This window comes from Zingiber officinale, unplaced genomic scaffold, assembly GCF_018446385.1.
Source record: "Zingiber officinale cultivar Zhangliang unplaced genomic scaffold, Zo_v1.1 ctg222, whole genome shotgun sequence".
NCBI lineage: Eukaryota > Viridiplantae > Streptophyta > Magnoliopsida > Zingiberales > Zingiberaceae > Zingiber > Zingiber officinale.
In genome coordinates this window covers 903234-919353 of record NW_024589898.1, presented here as the reverse complement: position 1 = coordinate 919353, position 16120 = coordinate 903234, and the positions used below count along the sequence as shown (strand labels likewise).

The window sequence follows — 16120 nt, the reverse complement described above, 5'->3', positions numbered from 1 at the left end:
CTGCATTCCTTTTTTTGTTTTCGAGAACACTGGATGAAATTGGGCTTTGATATGGAATTACCTTTCGAGATTGTTCTGTTCCTTTGTTGTGGTTTTTTTTTCTGTTTTGGTTCTTGATGCTGTTCGTTTGTGTTCGGTAAAGATTGGACGAAATGGGAATGTTATGGGACTTCCCTGCATCGTTGTTTCTCTATACCCAAGCAGTTGTGGATTTCAATTTTCTTAGTTACCCTTAAGTGTTCTTCAATTGAGTTGGCATTGGGTTTCCTCTTCCTGGCAGTAACAAAGATGAGGGGTTTTTCTTTCAATGGTGTGCACATCTTCTAGTTAGCTGAATTTTATTCCATGATAGCTGAACTTGGGTAGTTGTGATCCATCAATTCTGTGAAATTTGAACGTTATTGCACTAGTTTAATGTAGTTGCTTCACCTAACTGCTTAGGAGGTGTAGAATTATGGAAGAACCGAAAGGAAAAGCATTGGATGTGAAGGGAGGTGGCATGAAAAAGAAGAAGAAGCATAACTATGAAATAGATTCCAAGACTGAAAACCAGGAACTTACAGAAGGTTGATTCTTACTATTTTTTTCTCTAGAAAATATTTTATAATCATACCAAGCAATTTCAAGATTATTCTGTCCTACCTTTGCCTTTCATGAGATGTTCTTGTTTTCTGATGCTTATTAAAATTCACTTTATTTGGGAAGGGATGTAACAATTTTTTAAGATTGCTTATGATATCATACAGGTGGGAGTTCTGAATTATCAACTGATCCAACTGAAGTCCTCACTGAAGCCAAGAAGGTTGGGTCTGAAGGACAAGCCCCATCAGTCGATGATCACTTGACTCCAGCAGAAAGGCGATATATTGAATAGAGGGAGAGGATTAATGCAAAAAAGCTGGCGAAAACATCAAACAAGTCTCACCGTGATCGCATCCAGGATTTCAATCAGTATCTGGCAAATCTCAGTGAGCATTATGACATTCCAAAGGTGGGTCCGGGTTAACTATATGGTACTATCTTGAACGAACTACTAGATTTAGAAATCAAAAGGTATCTTTACTTTATTTAAATAATTGACTTTTATAATAAATTTTGATAGTTTTGTGATACGTACATTATTTTTTATTTAGGTTGCAGATAATATTATTTCACATGAACAAGGATTGGATAACCAACAGGTACATTGGTAGTTGTTTTCATAAGAATTTTTTTTAGTTTTATTAACAATTTTGGTGATGTAGTAGTGTGCATATTTTTAAGCTGTAAATAAATTTATTTTACAGGCGCAACAACTTGAAAGGCACAAAGATATTGACAAACACATAAACCATCATTTCTTATTACGAGATGAAGAGGTTTGTTTAACTTGGGGTTGTTTATGTTGTATATATATATATAGTTGCAATAAAGAGGATTATGTGTTAGATGATGAGATTTTTTATTGAAATGTTTTATTTATTGATTTTTTTTAACAGTATATATTATAAATCATCTTTATCTCTAATAAGAGTTTTTTTTTTATGTTCAGGATTCTTGTGAAGAAGGATTATAGAAGTTATCTCTAGATCACGAGGAGTTGTTCTTTAGACTTTCTTTTGTGTAACTTTCATGGGAATAATTGTTTTTTTATTATCAAATTAATGATAGATTTGTAGAAATTTCTGTTATTGGATGAATATTGAATGCATTTCAATTAATGATTATAGAATTTTATATTGTGGATATCATATTTAATTTATAAAAAGAGAGTTTTTCCTTTTGTTTTGAAATGACAATTTAATAAATTTAATCTAGATTAATTTGTATAATAAATGTTCTTTAACGATTATTAATTTTTGTCATAATTGTTGCATCTAACAAGTTAAAATATTAGGGATAGTAATTTACTGTCTTCACTTCTATTTGAGACAACACATTACCATCTCGCGCGATTTAGTGTCTTTAGTTTTTTCACAGGATAAGACATAACATTTGAGACAAAACAATAACTGTCTTAAATACTTTTGAGACAATTGAATAGCTGTCTCATCACCGTCTTAAATAGCATTTGAGACAGTACAACTGTCTCAATATTTTTTTGAGACGCTTGTATTAGGGACGACTACATTACCGTCTCATCACCGTCTCAAAAAGATTTTGAGACACTAAATTTATAATTTAAGACATATTTTGTTGTGTCTCAAAAGCCTAGTTTTTTAGTAGTGTTCGTTATCTTAAACACAGGGAGACTAACACACTCATAATAAGAAAGAGCCCATAATGTAATTTGGGATTGGTGCGGTAGTGCGATAATAACTCTCTAGTGGAATGAGTTATTATCGATGAACTTGAGTTGTGTGTTCGGGGCGAACATGGGATACTCAAGCTCATCGGAAGGCCAAAACTAATTTCTCCTCTAGGTCCCTATCGTAGCCTCATTAAAGCCTCAAGTCCATCCAGATATAAGCCCATCTTGGTGTCTAAGAAGGGGGCCGACCCAATGCTTGGTGACCAAGCAAGGGCCAGCCACATTATCCTCTTAAGGGGCTGGCCCCTTGCTTGGTCAAGAGTGGGCCGGCCATATTAATTCAAACAAGGAGGGATGTTTTGAATTTTTAAAATCTTCTCTTTGTAGAAATCTACAAGTTGTAAAAGAGAGGTTTTAAATTTTAAAACTTTCCTTATTTGAATTAGGCCACATGTTTTAAAAGAAAGTTTAAAAGTTTTAAAACTTTCCTTTTTTAACCATCCTCATGGTTTAAGAAAAAAAAGGGAAGAGAAGTTTTAAAATTTAAATTTTCTATCACCATGTTAAAAAAGGAAATTTTATAAGAGAAGTTTTATATTTTAAAACATGGTTTTAATTTTTTAAAACTTTCCTTTTTTAACTCTTACTTTAGGAAATTAGAAGAGAGCTTGTAAAATTTTATAAGGGTTTATAAAATTTTATAAAAAATTATTTTTCCTTTTCCTTGATGAGGTGGCCGGCCACCTTGCTTGGTGCCCAAGCAAGGGGCCATCCAATTAAAATTAAAACCAATCCATGATTTGGTGATTGATTCAATCAAGAGGAAAGAAAAGGGAAAATTAAAAGGGAAAAGGAAAACCATGAGGAAGATTTTAATTTTTGTAAAAAGTCTTTCCTTATTTGCCTTGGGCAAGTAATATAAAAGAAGGGGTGAGGAGGCCTCATGAGATATCAATTCTTATTCTCTTGGTGGAGACTCTCTTAGTGTGGCCGTCCCTCTCTCTTCTCTCCTTTCCCCTTGCTCTCTTTTCCTTGGTGGTGGTGGTGGCCGAATATTAGAGGAGGAAGAAGAAAGCTCTTTGGGTGGTGTTCGTATTGGAGGATCGTCGCCCACACGATGTCCAAGGCGAGGCGAGGAATACGGCAGAAGATCTCGTGGTTATTAGCATACAAAGAGAAGGTATAATTAGCAATTATTTTTCGCATCATGCTAGTTATTTTTCTTTGTATGAATTCCAAACACAAGAGGCATTAGATCTAGTTTTTCGAATTAGTAATTCGTGTTTGTGTTTTTCTTTGTTTTTCAAATTTGTGATTCGATTGTTCTTTTTGGTTAAACCTAGAGTTATATAAGGAAATTAAATATTAGCTTTCCTTAAGAGACTTTGTCTAGGCGGTGGTGGATGCTCCCATACCCAAGAAGGCCATGTGCCTTGCCATGCAGTCCTGGAAGCCAATTTTAGAAATTAATATTTAATTGAATTTATAACGTAGGTGGGTTTGTATCAATAATGTTAAGTTCCGCTTGCGATCCAAATCTAAACCATTAAGAACAGATAAGTTAAATTTGAAATCAATGATGTTAAGTTCCGTCTGCGATTCCTAATTTAACTTCTAAAGAACACAATAGGTTATTTTAGGAAAGGTTCGACACTTGTACAAAATTTTTGTACAGTAGAACCGGTACGATTTTCCTAGGATTAACCAACACATAGGGCCAATAGTGGATTTTGGTCAAAACTCACTAATGGATCAAGACACCTTTGATTGTACTCATTTCAAGTCTTGTGAGTTTCTGATATTGCAAGGACTCTAATGGTGCTATCAATTACTGATTTAAAGCTCTTTAGAAGTGATCGAACGTCGCAAAATTTTTTAGCATCATTATGGGCCTGATAGGTATCTAAAAATCGAGACCATCTCTTCCTTGTATAAACTAAAAACTTGCTATGGATTATGAATTAGTATAGAAATTCTAATAGGCTAGGTCTAACACTGGGTTTTAAGTCTACAACGTGGGATAGGAAATTTCTATTGTATTGTAATATATCTTTAATCTCTAATTAAGTGTTGACTTTAAAATGAATTGATGGTTGTTGTTTTTGTAACTTAAATGTTGTTCATTAAAATTCATAGCTTCTCCTCTCTCAAACCTTCCTATGGAATATGAATTGGAAGAAATCTAAATACCCTAAAAAAAGGAGTAGTATATAGAATAAAATATTAAATAAATAAATTAAAATTTTAATTTTTTTTAAAAAAACAAATAAAATAAAAGTATATATATATATATATATATATATATATATATATATCTTCTCTTCTTTCAGTTGTTGTTCATTGAATACAAATTAGGTACACTGTTCCGTGCCAACTGGCATGGAGTAAGAACTTCATTTGTAGTGGTTATAACTAAGTTTTTACACCATATATAGCTTCTCCTCTCTCAAACCTTTATAGGGAACGTGAATTTAAAGAAATCCAAGTACCGTAGGGTCATCAGTGAGTTTTGGTCAAAATTCACTGATGAACCTAGGCACCTCTGATTGTATTCATTTCAAGTCTTGTGAGTTTTTGGTATTGCAAGGACTCTAACGGTGCTATCCATTATGATTTAAAACTCTTTAGAGGTGATCGAATGATGAAAAAAATTTAAGCCTCATTGTGGGCCTGATATGGAATACTATCAGGTCCACGTTGGGCTTGATATGATATCATATCAGGCCTAACATTGACTTGATAGGTATCTAAAAATTGAGATCATCTCTCCCTTCTATAAGCTAAAAACTTGCTACGAATTATGAATTAGTATAGATATTCCAATAGGCTAGGTTCAACACTGGATATGGGATAATTTAAATTGGTGGTTGATGTTTTTATAAATTAAAATTTGTCAGGGTAAATTAAAACCATCAAACTCAGAAACATCGAACTCTGAAACATAGATATGCAGTTCAAAAATTTTACAACTGTTCATCTAAAATTTAATACAATATAATTTGAATTTAAACAAATAGGATATCATTACAAGAATAGCATATTACACATATTTTTAATTACAAATATATAATTTACATTTTAAAGTTTTTGTCGGTCATTATTTTATGTCCAAGACTAAATCTATAAACTCTTATGTCAGCTTGTATAAAATCCGTTGATTTCTGAAACATTAATCTCTTTGTATAGCGCATCATAACCTACAAGAAAACAATATTAAACATGTAATAGTTTATTTTGAGGTAAAGATGATGGAACATAAACAAATATTTACAATTTACTTTGTGTGGGGCCATTTACTTGAATCGATTTAAAGTCTCTCATGGAGAAAGGTGCTAATCCACGATGCCATATGTGATAGTATGACCAATTTAGCTCCTTAAAAAATAAAAAATAATACCTACATATAAATAATATTGGTAATTAATACATATCTAACGCTTATATATATATATGCCTTCCTCCAGGTCTATAACCATTAGATGTCAATGATCATCTTCATTATTTAGAGGACAGAAAAATATATCTAATGAGTTTATCTTCATTAGTTTTAGCACTTTATTTCAATGCGTCCACGTGCATCATTCAAAACATTTCCTATGTAAACAAGATAAAATTTTAGTCGATTGCATCCAATATATATAAAAATAAGATCAGGCGATCAAATACTTGAAATCCAACCCCACAAAATATGGATGGGTAGTATGGTGAGTTAGAGTTTTTGACTTTATTAGCTAGAATAGTCCAATAAGAATTTATACAATCCCCAATGGTGTACTGAGTCCAATCAAATATTGTCATAAAATATTGCATATCTAATGAGAAAGTATCGTTGGACTATATTGGAAGCACCATAACCCTACATAATCAATCAAAAAAATGGGGGAAAAAAGTTAACACTAATAATTATTATTCAACTCCAATAATCATGATTAGTTTACATGATTATGCAATTACGCTACCAACAGGGGCAGATCTAGTGGGGGGGGGGGGGGCCCGGCATCGGCGGTCACCCCCCCTTGCCGGCGGTGGAACCCCTAGTATTATGGGGTTCCATCGGTGGAGATAGAAGATATCGCCCCTCCATACTTGAATTCTTGGATCCGCCACTGGCTACCAACTAACTTACTTTAACTAACTCAGCTTCAATAATGGATCTACTATCACACCATCTTTAGTCTTCTTAAAAAATGTCTTCGCTTGATGAAAAAATTTCAAATACTAATATGTCATTAAGGATTATAAAAGAACAAATTACCTACAATCGACCCTACCTTCATTATTTTGGTCTTGAGCTTTTTAAGTTCATCACATTTTATTTCTATATTTAATGAACTTGTGTCTTCAGTCTTTGATGGGGCACGAGCTTCTGGTTGTACATCCTGTACAATCTATTTGTCTTTTTTTTACAATCTGATATTTATTTTCTCCGAGTTCTCTTTCTTTTGGGGTCTTGTCCAAAATTATTTGGTAGTCTTGGCAGATTAGGGTCTATGTCCTCTTTATCCATGGTAGGGGATGCTCATGGCTCTGCTGAGACCATGCTTTGCAGGACTTTTTGGAGTTCTTTGATTTTATTTTTGGCATCAGCTATGATTTTATCTTTTACAATTAAAATTCTATTGTCCACAATAACATTGCTAGTGTCGGCCATTTTGGCACTCCTATCTCGTAACTCATGAAGTTCACTTATTTGTAGATCTTTTTCTTTAAGCATACACTCCATCTCAGCAATTAAAATATCCTTTGTTGTTAAGAGACTATCCTTTTCATTTATGATCGCTGCCATGTTGTTATTAGCATCCTCCAAACTTTTAGCAGTTCTATCTAATTGTTGCTTTAAAATTTCAATTTGCTCTCCCTTTTCCTTGCACTGACTACAGTCTACCATCTCTAGGCATTGGAGTATACCTTCTTGGGCTTGATGTGGAGATCCTTGGCTAACCAACTCAAGGGCTTGAGTTGGAGGAGCCTTGTGTGGCACTAAATCTAACTCTGACTCTGTCGGAATTAAATCTACAATAATTTTATCTGTAGTCACACAGTCTATCGACTTTTTGACTATGTCAAAATGATAGTTAGGCCAACTCCATAATAAATTATTCAGGATGGTCTAGATCAATGATACTAATGTGCTCACACACCCATACCTACAATATGATTATAAAAATACATAATATTCATAACAAATATCGTGAGATAAATATAATCTAACTTGCCGCCAAAATATTCAGAAATCCCTTGAGCAAGGGGGCCTTAGCCGGTGAATCAACAACAAGTGGTTTTGGTCTCAATGTAAGCTCCAAACCAATGACTTCTAATTGAGAAGCCATGAAATTGTATACCGCATTACACCAATTAAACCTATTTAAGTTGTCAAAATTATCTACACAGTCAATTAGGGATAGCATAGGTATTCTAAGAACACTGCTACTACACAAAATAGAACAGTTACAAAAAAATACAGGATATACAGTTGACATTACAGCTTGTCATTTGATCTTGAATTCATATAAGTTTCTCCAAATGATTGGAAGAACAATCAGAATCTTGGAAAGACTCCATGTACAGTGCACTGAAGGCCTCATTTAAATCGAGACGAACTATCTCTCTATTGCTAGGTAGGCCTAGAATCAGTGCAACATTTACTTTTATAAATTTCAATTTTTTCCCATGGAAGATAAAGTTTTGTTCCTCTTGATCCCAATTATCAAACATATCTAGACCTGAGCTCTTACAAAAGAACTAATAGAGAGGTTAAGGATCCACGAAAAGGGTGTGCCTCGAATCTTCTATCCTTATTCTACAATTGATTTAACAGAAGAAATAAATTTCCTGAAATTGTAAAGGGTATTTTTCCAGTTCATTCTTTTAGTTCTTCCTTTATTGACATAACTTGGATAACTGGGTCGAGCAGCACTTCCACTTATTGACGCTCCTTTTGTAGCCATTCCGAACTTAGCAACCATAAATTAACAATCACACAGAGAAAACAAACTCTTAGATTTCGTAATAACGGCTATGCTCTTATTCTAACATGCCCTTAACATTAACATAAACCCTAGGTGAAACCATAATAGAAACAACCACTAAATAAGCAATTGTGCTACATACAAAACTAATGGTTGAATGTCGGTGATGTTAGAGGCACGCCTCGAATGGAGCTACGTAGGTTGTCTTAGAGAAGATGATGGCGGCCGAAACAAGAGAGTGTGAGTTTGTGCTATGATTCAAACGTTGGCCTGATATCCCCCAATATTAGGCTCAACGTCGGGAAATAATTTATTTTCATTTGTTAACTTTTAATTTATTTATTTTCTATTTAATCTTTTTAAATTATTCTATATAGTAATCCCTTTTTTATTATAAAAATATATTTTATATTTTATTTATAAATTTTATTTCAATATATGATTTTTTAAATCTAATCTATATACTCTAATTTTTTCCAGTTTATTTTTCTTTAATTTAAATTTAAATTTTAATATTATTATATATATTTTTATTTTTCTTTTCTTTTCTGTAATTATTTTATTATTATTATTTTTAAAAAAATTTAATTTATTAATTTAATATTCTATATATTGCTCCTTTAATATTATAAAAATGTATTATATATTTTACTTCATTCTCTACTTATTTTTCTATTTTATTTTTCTTTAATTTGATTATATATATATATATATATATATATATATTTGTATTTTAATTTTATTTGAAATTTTAATTTATTTATTTAATATTTTATCAATTTATTTTATTCTATATATTACTCCTTTTTAAAATATTATAAAATATATTTTGTATTTTATAGATATATTTCACTTCATTTTTTAAATCTATATACTCTACTTTTTTTTTCTATTTTATTTTTCTTTAATTTGATTTTTAATGTTAATATATATATTTGTTTTTTTTTTATTTTATTTTTTATTACTTTTTTGAAAATTTTTATTTATTTAATATTTTATCTATTTATTTTATTCTATATATTACTATTTTTTAATATTATAAAAATATATTTTATATTTTATAGATATATTTCATTTCATTATATGATTTTTTAATCAATATACTTTACTTTTTTCTATTTTATTTTTCTTTATATATATATTGCTCTTTTTTTTTTTAGGGTATTTGGATTTCTTCACATTTTCGTTCCATAGGAAGGTTTGAAAGAGGAGAAGCTATGGATTTTAATGAATAACATTTAAGTTACAAAAACAATAACCATCAATTTATTTTTAAGTCAAAACTTAGTTAGAGATTAAAGCTATGTTATAATACTATTCTAGTGCTGAACCTGGACTATTGGAATTTCTATACTAATTCACAATTCGTGTTAAGGTTTTAGTTTATAGAAAGGAGAGATGATCTCAAGTTTTAGATACCTATCAGGTCAACATTGGTATCATATCAGACCCAACGTGAGTCTCATAGTATTCCATATCAGGTCCACAATAAGGCTGAAATTTTTTGTAACCTTCGATCACCTCTAGAGAGCTTTAAATTTGTAATGGATAGCACCGTTGGAGTCCTTGCAATACCAAGAGCTCACAAGACTTGAAATGACTACAATCAGAGGTGTCTAGCTCTATCAGTGGATTTTGATCAAAATTCACTAATGACCCTAAGGTACTTAGATTTCTTTAAATTCTCGTTCCCTAGGAAGGTTTGAGAGAGGAGAAGCTATATATGGTGTCAAAACTTGGTTATAACCACTACAAATGAAGTTCTTGCTTCATGCTAGTTGGCGTGGAATAGTGCACTTGATTTGTATTCAATTACCAGGTTTGAGAGAGGAATATATATATATATATATATATATATATATAGATATATATATATATATATATATATATATATATATATATATATATATATATATATATATATATATATATATATATATATATATTTGTATTTTTATTTTATTTAGTTTTTTTATTAATTATTTAACATTTTAATTTATCTATTTAATATTTTATCTATTTATTTTATTTTATATATTACTCCTTTTTGAATATTATAACAATGTATTTTATATTTTATAGATAGGTTTTCATGTCATTATATGATTGTTTTAATCAATATACTCTACTTTTTTTTTCTATTTTATTTTTCTTTATTTTTATTTTTAATATTAATACATATATTAATATTTTTATTTTATTTGTTTTTTTCTAATTTCTAATTTATTTATTTAATATTTTATCTATTTATTTTATTCTATATATTACTTCTTTTTTTAGGGTATTTAGATTTCTTCAAATTCACGTTCCATATGAAGGTTTGAGAGAGGAGAAGTTATGGATTTTAATAAACAACATTTAAATTACAAAAGTAACAATCATCAATTTATTTTTAAGTCAAAACTTAGTTAGAGATTAAAGATATGTTACAATACTGTTAGAAATTTCCAATCACACTTAAAATCCAGTGTTGGACCTAGCCTATTGAAATTTCTATACTAATTCACAATCCATAACAAGTTTTTAGTATATAGAAGGGAGAGATTGTCTCAATTTTAGATACCTATCAAGTCAACATGGGGCCTAATATGATACCATATCAGGCCAACGTGAGCCTGATGTTATACCATATCAGGCACTTGTTGGGCTTGATAGTATTCCATATTAGGCCCACAATGAGACTAAAATTTTTTACAACGTTCGATCACTTCTAGAGAGTTTTAAATCAGTAATGGATAACACCGTTGAAGTCCTTGCAATACTAGAAACTCACAAGACTTGAAATGGGTGAAATTAGAGGTGTCTAGATTCATCAGTGAGTTTTGGCTAAAACCCACTAATTACCCTACAATACTTGGATTTCTTTAAATTCATGTTTCCTATGAAGCTTTGAGAAAGGAGAAGCTATATATTGTGTCAAAACTTAGTTATGCCCACTACAAATGAAGTTCTTGCTTCATGCCAGTTGGCAGTGCTCCAGATTTATATTTAATGAACAACAACCGCTGTCCTATTTTATTTTTCAAGCACAATAACACTCATTTTATTTAAGTCATAACTTATTTATAGTTTAAAACAAATTTACAATACTTTGAAATAAACTATTGAATTGAAATGCACAGTTGGACTAAGCCTATTATATTTCTGAATATTTACAATTGCTAGTGCGTTTTTATTTTACAAAATGGAGATATGGTATGAAATATTAGTTCTGTCTTGCTGGAATTGGTTTACATTTCTCATATCATAGATAACATTGTATTAAAAAATAAAAATTACATACAAAGATATAATAGTAACATTACTTTATACAACTATTTTTCTTACAAGACTATGGATGTACTGCATACAAAATATATGGATCCATTCCTCCTGGTTACAATTATATAAATCAAGTAGAATATTCCTTTATACATATACAAGTAAGTTAAGAACAGGGGCTGGTAGCATTCTACAAGTCTTTCGATTATGACCAATTGTTTGTAATGGTTGCATTTGATTTTTGCCTTCCCATTATGTTTCGACTCAATCTATGCCTTCTTTCGCATACTCGGCTGCACAAGGCTATTGTGACATAGAACTATAATGTTGTTTATGCCCCTAGGTCAAAATTTCTTACTTCGACAAGGGTAAATATGATCCATATATATTGCATTCCAATTTTGTAAATGAAAATAATGCTCACAATAAAGGAGTGTATCCATGTTCCAGTGAATGATGATGACAATAGCATGTGAGCAAGACAGTCCTAAAATTTGAAACTCCCCGCAGTTACAATATTTTCTTTCCAAATCAACAATGAATGAAGCACCTCATGTCTCTACCACCATTTCAAATTGAGAGTAGGGGTGAACTTTATATCGTCTAGCTTTCTCTCTCCTTGAATCCATTTCTTTGGTAGCATGAGGTGTCAAAGCAGTATATCATTTAGAGACTTCCTCCCTACGATTAAAGAACCATTGAGCTACCTTTCTTTTGGTATTATCAATTATCTATTTATGGGAAGTTCATGTGTATGTTTTAACAAAACATTTAAACTCTCTACACAATTAGTGGTTAGCATTGTGTACCTTCTCCCACTAAAGTATGCATTAGCCCATTTTTTAGGGTCAATGTTCTAAATCCACTTATGGGCATCTGGATATTTTTCAAGCAGGAACTACATTATGAGATCATATTGGAGCATTATATTTGCTCGTGCTGCTGCCCAAAACAAGTCTAAAGTTGACCTACTACCAGTATCTATTACTATTTTGCAAGACATATGGTGGCAACAGAAAGTATGATGGGCTGTTAGGTAGGCTTTCCTAACTGTTGATATAATGTCACGATGTCTATCTGATACTATGCTCATTGACTGTGTATCAATAGCAAAGAATCTCTTTGTATGATCCAAAAACTACTCTCAGGCAGACCCATATTCAACTTCAGCGATTCTAAAGACTACTAGGAGGACATTGTCATTAGCATTAATTGTTGTAGTCATCAACAACACACTCGGATACTTCCCTCTTAGATGTGTAGCATCAATTCCGATCAATTTGTGAAGATAAGACAGGAATACTCTTCGACAAGCTCCAAAACCCCAATAATAGTGCCGGAACTGATTATCACCATTCTTGTATAGTGCCACATAGGTTTTAGGATCCCTGACCCTGAACTCATGCAGGTATAGTGGAAGATCTCTATAAGCCTGGTCATAATCTCCAACAACCTTTTTCATCCCTTTCTCCCGAGCTATGTATGCTTTTCTATATGATATAATCACTCCAAACCTAGCTTTTATATCTGATATAATCATACTTGGTTTATACTGTTTATTAGCAATAAATTGCTCTTTAACAAAAGACGCTACAAAGGAGGAAGAGCATGCTTGATGATCAACACTTTCCCTAATGGTGCCACATTGGTGTTCCTATGCATATTTCGTAACAGTGAACTCTACATCCCCTGACCAACTACTCTCCATGTACATGGTTGATTGAAGCAGACGACTTTTATTTTATTTTTTTGGGTGTTAACTGGGTTATATCTCATATGTTTAACAATGACATGTTTCACGAGTGCATTACTGAACTCTTGGCAAGATAGAAAAATCTATCCAATACAAAATTCATGCTCATCTATTGTCTCTTCAATTGGCCTTTGGAGCAATTAAGAATTTAGAATATATGGATCATCAGCTATTGAGAACTCGTCCTCTAAGTCACTGTACTGCTCTAGAGGAATTTCATATTATTCAATCTGCATATCATCAACTAAGAATTCTTGTACATCCATATTGCATTGTAATTCCTCTCCAATTCGGATATAATGCGCTTCCTTCTCACTCCAAGTAGGCTCAAAGTAATCATCAAGTGTTGTACAAGGATTCAGAACCTCATCTTCTAAAATACTTGCTTTTTCATTTAAATCAAATGTCAAATTGCTGCTTATATTTCTATTTGTGTTTTACACACCACTATACTCAGAAGACGATGGAATATTTGTTCTAGATAATTCTCTTACATTAGCTCCATATCCCATGCAAGAATTTGTATCAAGCGTATTCCATATCTTAAAGAGAATTTCTTTAGTTATATGATCGTCCCTGATAACTAAATTATAAACTAATTTAGCAAACTTACAACTACATAATCAAATGTTGTTGTACATATTAATTTAGCAAAGACCAAGTAATGATATATATGATGTACATATTAGATTTTCATAATTTATCAGTGGTTGTAACACAATCCGACTGATATGGACCTAGGGTTTTTGTAATCTTGCATAATTTCAACTATTAGGAAGGGTTGAGCGAGAAAAAGGTATATATAGTGTAAAAGTAAAATTTTAACCAAAGATCACGTTGGACCTGATATAATCTCATATCAGGCCCACGTTGAAGCAGAAACTTCTCATAACGTTGGACCACCACTGAGAGACCTAAATAAGTAATGGATAACACAATTTAACTCTTTACAACAATAGAAACTAACAACATGTTAACTAGGTGTAATCAAAAAAGTTTAGGTCCATAAGTGGATTTTTGTCAAAACACATTGATGGACCTAGGGTAATTAGATTTATGCAAACTCTCAATCACTATGAAGGGTTGAGCGAGAAGAAGGTAGATATGGTATCAAACAAAAATTTTGATCAAGGAAGAAAGTGGGCCTGATATGATCGCATGTCAAGACCAACGTGCTGATACCTACCATATCAACCAAACATGCATGAGCAAAGTCTAACTAAAATCTAGCATCATAGTGGAGCACCTTGCAAACTAATTATATAAGTATTGAAGTATATCATATTACAGGTGTTGTTGAATATCTATTCCCCACATATCAAATGAAACCATAAACACGATTTTTGTCATCACCTTTTGCTACCAAACTATAATTTTTTATATGACAACCCTATTTTACAGTAGTAAATTTATACATATATCGCTAAAACATTAACTGTATTCTTCGGCTAATTTTACTCTTGCTAGAAGTTTGTACTTCAACGTCGACGTTCTTATGTTGTCCTTTGAACTCTTCTCTTGTAATCCCACCAAACAACACAAGAAAGTATGACAAGAGGAGGAGGTTTATGATCATTTCATGTTTATAAGACCATGCAGAGGGATGGAGGGAGAAAGAGAGGCTGAAAGGACGTGCATCTGAACCACAAAATAATTTTCAATTAAAAATGTGGCTTGGATACTTGAAAAATGATGATCGAGAAGAGGAGGTTGGCATGAGGGATAAAAAGAAAATTTTATTTTTTTATCCGTGTCTTTTAGTACAGGGTAAAAGGAAAATTTTATTTTTTTTATTTGTATCTTTTGGTATAAACCAAATTACTATATGTCTTTTAGTAAATATTATATTCAATATATGCCTTTTAGTAAATTATCGTAGCTTTTAAGTTAAGGTATCAAGTATATTTAAGTAATATTTTCAATAAAAAAAATCTCCCACTGTATTAATTACTTTATGAAATACGTTATGACATTTATATATTTTTTAAAAAATAAATCATTTATTGTGCATGATTAATGATGCATGAAGTTCGAGAATATAAAAAAAATTATGTGTATAAGAATAAAAAATGTCTAAAATCTGATTTGCACTTTAAGATATTGCATATTTTTTTATATATATTTAACATTTATGCTTCTATGATATTTTTTCCTTTATATATATATATATATATATATATATATATACACGTCCACAATTGAGTGTATTTATGGGCATCCGAATTATTTCCAGGTGCCTAGATAATACTAGTACACCCAATTTAGCATGAGAATCGGGAACGATAGATGAGGATCATATCAAAACTTTTATATATACTCACCCATCTATGAGTACCCTCTAAGGCCAAGGACCTAGGTAAATAAAAAAGTCAGGCCTTTAATTTTTATTAAAAAATTTTCTTATCCTTTTTTATTTGGACTTAGACCGACTATGAGGGATTTAAATTTTTTCTGAAAAAAATAAAATATTAATTTTAAAAAATAAATTTTTTATATAAAATTTAGTTTTCTAACTTTTTAATATCCAAAAAATATTAATTAAATTTTTATATTTAAGTTTAAATTATTTAATCTTTCGATATTATGAAATATGAATAAGACTTTCTTAATTTTAATTTTGAATTTTTTTTTCAGTTGAAGCTACACTAATAGAGTCAATAGTATTCTATAAATTATTCATGTATTAAGGAAAGAATTTAAGTTTTTTATAAGATTCAATATCTCAAGTATGATTTTTAATTTAGATTTATTATTTCTTTTAAAACTTTATAATATTTCACGTGCTATTTTTTTAAGATTTAAATATTTTATTTAAAAAAATTATCGTAAAGCATTTTTATTTTTTTTATGTCAAATAAAAAATTAAAATTATTTTCATATATTTTAAATTATTCAAATTTATTTGGA

General features: G+C 30.8%; 1 pseudogene; it reads left to right on the top strand.

Annotated features, from left to right (window-relative positions):
* Window positions 1-454: 454 nt before the first annotated feature.
* LOC122036839 lies at window positions 455-1555 on the top strand (annotated as a pseudogene).
* Window positions 1556-16120: the final 14565 nt, after the last annotated feature.